We start from the raw sequence: 6,000 nt of genomic DNA on the forward strand, positions 1-6,000 counted from the left end.
GCCTCACAGGAGACAACTATATCAGGGTCCCTTCAGCAAAATCTTGCTGGCGTAGGCAATAGTGTCTGTGTTTGGTGGCTGATTATGGGATGGACCCCCGGGTGGGGCAGTCTTTGGATGGTCCATCCTTTCATCTTAGCTCCAAACTTTGTCTCTGCAACCCTTCCCATGGATATTTTATTCCATCTTGACCAGTTAGAATGGGGAAAAGGCTCACATGTGATCACCTGAGCATGTGGTCCTCCCCTCACCCTTGTCAGCCCCTCTTGAGGAAGCAGAATTAGCATCAGAATACAAACATCACCAATGCAACCCACAACAGACTGACATTCTTACCAACTGTTTTCTGACCTAAACTCTCCAACATCTGATGATAAAATCGTTTTGCCCACACACATTTTCTGGTGTTTCATGATTTCCTGTCATTTTACCTCTAACTTCTTATTCCTTGAGGACCCTGAGTCGGTGTCATCAGGTGAATAACTAGGTTACATTTCTCAGCATCAGAGTCCATTTTGTAAAAAGAAATTTGGTAAAAAAAAACAAAACAAAACAAACAAACAAAAAAAAAAAACCCAGTGATCATGGCATTGCTATGATTGCATTAGGTTTCACATCGTTGCTTGAGAGATGCAATTTTCTCTTGAAATACATACATATTTGTGTATTTCTTTCAAAAATAGCATTTTTCTATATACTAGCTCACACATAGGATATTTAATAAGTCTTTTGCTTTTATACTTCCCACCCTCTATAATGTTGTTTTATTTTATCAAACGTTAAAGACGAGGCTTGTGCTTGCTTAGAATTTGAGAGGTAAAAAGGACCAAGAAGAAGAGTCAAACATCATTTTCTAGACATAGGAAAGTCCATTCTTTATAAATTATCATCAATAAATTTATAAGAACCCCTCTTCTTTCTTCAGACCAAACTTTGTTCCCAACCTAGACTTAAATCTGACATTTATGCCTCTTGTGTAGACATATGGACCTTTGGAAAGGGGTAAGGAACAAAAACTTCCATCATGGCTCTTCCTAAATTAGTTTCTCAGGCTATCCCCTTGTTTCCTCATCCATGTAGCACAAAAAATTCACTCCCACATTCAGAAACTTGAGTTTGTCTTTTCCTGCTTGAATTCATTCACATCTATCTTTTTTCTTTCTAATTTCCTTCCTGTCATTGGGATAAAACACTGCCCCAAAACAACTTAGGTTGGTAAAGATTTCCTTGGCTTAGACTTCTATGTCATAATCCATCACTAAGGAAAATGGAGTAGGAATTGAAGGCAGGAATTTGGAGTTCAGCAAAGTTGATGAAGCACTGCTTGCAGGCTTCCTGTTGGATCTCTCCCTGGCTCATGTACAGCTAGCATGCTTACGTAACCCTGACTCACCTGCTTGACAAATGGTGCTGGCTGTAATGAGCTGGGTCCTTCGACATCAATGATGAATTGTGACAAACCCTTTTAGACATGTTCACAGACCAACCTGATCTAGGTAATTTCTTTTTTTTTTCATTTAAAATAATTTTTATTAGATATTTTCTTTATATACATTTCAAATGCTATCCCGAAAGTTCCCTATTCCCTCACCCCGCCCTGCTCCCCTACCCACCCACTCCCACTTCTTGGCCCTGGCATTCCCCTGTACTGGGGCATATAAAGTTTGCAATACCAAGGGGCCTCTCTTCCCAATGATGGCCGACTAGGCCATCTTTTGATGCATATGCAGCTAGAGACACGAGCTCGGGGTACTGGTTAGTTCATATTGTTGCACCTATAGGGTTGCAGACCCCTTCAGCTCAGTTGAGGCTTCTTCTCAATAATGACTCTAGGTTGTGGAATATTGCCAATTAAGGATAACCAAGACACTAGGATTTTAATTTAAAAAAAAAAAACACGTTGTAGCCATTGACCTCTTTTTATGTTCCTACTATTATTAAGCACTTACAATATTTTTATTTAAAACAAAACAACGTTTTCAGAAGATGAAAGAAGTAACTGCTAATACTAGATACTTATTTGTCTAAAGTATATCATGTCTCTCTGGGTCTGTATTGGCTTCCACATAGACAGTCAGAGTTCAGAAGCAAGCTGTCAGAAAGATTGGGAGTGCACATGAGTTTGTGTATCCTATGGAAGTCTGTGCTCTGATCGTACTCCTCTGCTGTGTGGACTGGAAGGTCTAATTAATTACACTGTGAGACTTCAGATCTGTCACTGTAACCAATGTTGAACATTCTCCTATGCTTTCTGAGACTATATGTCTCCACTGAAGAATAAACAGTTTTTTGTTTACATTGAGAGCCATCAAATGTAAGATCTAGAAGGAAATTTAATTATGTAGTCTAATCTTTAATTTTCTAGTTAGGAAAATAGGTTTCAGCTCTGATGTGTGATTTATTTATGGTCAAATGGATAAGACAATGCCAACATTTCATATCCTTCAAGTGGTTTATTTTCTGTTTTGCCAACTATGTTCTTAGTGGCTTAAACTTTTTTTTGTTTTTATAAATAAGGGAATTCAAGATTTTTAATAGAGTGAGGATGTAAGCTGTACATTAATGAAGGATTCTGGTTTCTTCTCTCACTGGAATGAGTCCCTGCACAGGGCTCCTTTATTCACTTTTCTCATTTTCCATGTTTACCGCATAAATGCCAAGTTCCTGTTACATACCAAGCGCAAGCTTCCTGATAGGAGTTTAACAGTAAATAGTGGGGAAAAGAGCCTACAGCCACTGCCCCCTCAGTCAGCTCATTCATCTAACCTCACCTAGAATTTTATATTCCATAACTTAACATTAAGCAAGGATGTCCTACAGTTTTGCCTTCTCATAACGTAAATAACACAGATTTCTTTTTTTCCCCTGAAGGAATGTTATCTTCCTTTAGACTTCTCTTCACTTGGTGCAGGAAATGTAAGGGTTCTCTCTTGCTTTTACCCAGTCCGAGCCCTGTTTCCAATGAGGAAATTTCTTTAAAATTGTTTTAAATGGCATTTTTTCTATTGTTTATCGTTTTAACTAGAGAAGATGGAAGTATGCACAAATTGATCTGATAGATAACAGAATTTTTAAGAACCACAATGACAACAGTTTAACATTTAGATAACTGAAAACATATAGAAAAAAGAGGTTGACTAATTTAGTAGGCAGGGGATGAGGAGGAAGGTAAAGACGAGGCAGAGAAAAGCAAGGGAGAGTGTTAACAAACATGACCGATAACACTGAGTACAAGTCATTTTCATCTGAAGCACAGTATGGTTTAATTCACAAAATATCTGAAGTCCCTTTTTCTCTAACATTTTTTATAATAGTTCAAAGAAATTGACCATTTACACATTTTATAATTAACATATAAAATGTTTTCTGAGAATTCTTTCTTCATTTATTTTGTGCAAGTGAGGTCTGAGAAATGAGAAGTGTGAAAATTATTCCTGATGAAACCTTGGAATAGAACAAAACTCGTAGGTGCAAATGGATGACTGGGCTTAGAGCTCCCGTTCTGCTGTCCTTAGAGAACAGAATATTATTATACCATTATCTGAAAAGGGTTTAATTATATTCCCATTATATCCATCTGCTTTAAAACCCTTATCATCCTAGAACATGCTGAGAAATCTACTTTCCCCAAACATTCAACCTACAGAATCCCTTGTGTAAATCTGCAAGTTTCAATGGTGTATGGAACCCCAAGTGCCTCTAGAGGTTTTCCTTTGATTTTTCCTCTGCCCCACCTCCAATGGGTAGAGAGAAAGGCCATTAACTCTCAGTTATCTAGAAGCCTATTTTACCAGTATGACTTATTCATTTATTTTGCTGAGGGAAGTCTTTTAATTTTGCATGTTCTCTCTCTGCATCTGGGCTATTACCTGTCAGTTGTCTTGACATTAACACAATCTAAACATTATTTTGAATGCTAAGCTAGCCACCTTTTGAATCGTGATAAGAAATTCAGGGCAGAAAATATTCCCGACTTAAGACCACACTGACTATAGATTATTATAAGTCTTTAAAGAGGGTGTGTGGTTAAAATCACTAGCATACAGCCAACTAAAGGAGGGCCATGTGTCCCATCATAGGATGATGCAGAGCAGCATCATTTATTCAACATACCTGACCTTCCCAACTTGTTTTTGCTAAATTACAAAAACTAAACAATCCAAGATGCTTATTGTTAGGCATACATATATAGAATGCTACACCAATACTTTTTTTTAAAAAAAGTGTTTGAATTTTAAAATTTTAGTTAATAAAAGAGTGTGTGTGTGTAAGAGAATATGTGAATGTGTGAACGCTGTGTGTGTATGAAATTAAATATGAGTGTGAAAGGTGTGCATGTGTGTGTGTGTGTGTACAACTGTGAAAGTGCTGCAACACACTTGTGTGAAATCAGAGGGCAACTTTTTGTACTCAATTCTTTTTTTTTAATTAGATATTTTCTTCATTTACATTTCAAACATTATCCTGAAAGTCCCCTATACCCTCCCCCTGTCCTGCTCCCCAACTCACTCCTGCTTCCTGGCCCTGCCATTCCCCTGTACTGGGGATATATAATCTTCACAAGACCAAGGGCCTCTCCTCCCATTGATGGTCGACTAGGCCATCCTCTGCTACATTTGCAACTAGAGACACAGCTCTGGTGGATACCGGTTAGTTCATATTGTTGATCTTCCTATAGGGTTGCAGACCCCTTTAGCTCCTTGGGTACTTTCTCTAGCTCCTTCTTTGGGGGCCCTGTAGTCAATTCTTGTCTTCATCGTATTCTATTGTTTCTGCCTCATACCCCAGGCTGGCTGCCTAGAAAGATTTGAGGTAATTTGCTTGAATCTGTCTATTACACACACTGAGATTACATATGCATTGCACAGCATTCAGATAAACTGCAATAATTTAACTGTCCAACAAATTCATCCCTCCTCTTATTTCTCCACCTACATTTTAATACATAGTATATGGTTTTTTGGCATTAAAGAAGGCTTTGAGGTTTCAATGGATAAAGAAAAGTATACTGATATATTTTATATATATATATATATATATATATATAAAATATATCAGTATATCAGATATAAAATATATCAGTATACCATATTAAATGTCTTTTATCTACAGTAGTTTATTTCTCCCAGAAGGTGAGTTGAAGGACTTGTGTAGACTTCCTTGGATTCAGATGGTTTCTTACTAGTGTATGCTGCTAGGAGGTTCCTTGAATTGTCAGAATTAACCATGTGATGATGGGTTTTAGCTTCCCAAACACATATTTGCTGTAGTTCCTCCTCAATAATGTCAGTTCCTCTAGGATACCCAGCCTAAAGAGTCCTCTCATTCTTTGTTCCTGTAGCATGTTCTCCACTCCAGTCATCCTGCTATGGCTCAGAAGTAGGGAGAGATGTTCTGAAAATATCTTCCTGGGTGTGGCATCATCTACTGTGAGTTTGCTACGTCCTTCCCACAGCACTGAAAATAACTGTTTGGCAAACATCTTTTAAGAATAGGATGTTGCCAGAAAGTGGTGGCACACAAATTTAATCTCAGCAATCCAGAGGCAAATGCAGGTGACTCTCTGAGTTTGAATCCACACTGGTGTACAAAGCAAGTTCCAGGACAACCAAAGTTCCATGGAGAAACTCTGTCTTGAAAGGAAAAAAAAGAATATTATATCAAACTTGCCATCTATGTTCTGCCAGAAAACATTCTTGATTTACCTTGTTTTTCTTGATTATAAATTTGCTCTCTACTCTTTTTTTTTTTCAGCATTCTTTTTTTTTAATTAGGTATTTTCCTCATTTACATTTCCAATGCTATCCCAAAAGTCCCCCATACCGAAACCCCACTCCCCTACCCACCCACTCCCACTTTTTGGCCCTGGCATTCCCCTGTACTGGGGCATATAAAGTTTGCCAGTCCAATGGGCCTCTGTTTCCAGTGATGGCCGACTAGGCCATCTTTTGACACATATGCAGCTAGAGACAAGAGCTCCGGTGTACTGGTTAGTTCATA

This window comes from Mus caroli, chromosome 16, assembly GCF_900094665.2.
Source record: "Mus caroli chromosome 16, CAROLI_EIJ_v1.1, whole genome shotgun sequence".
NCBI lineage: Eukaryota > Metazoa > Chordata > Mammalia > Rodentia > Muridae > Mus > Mus caroli.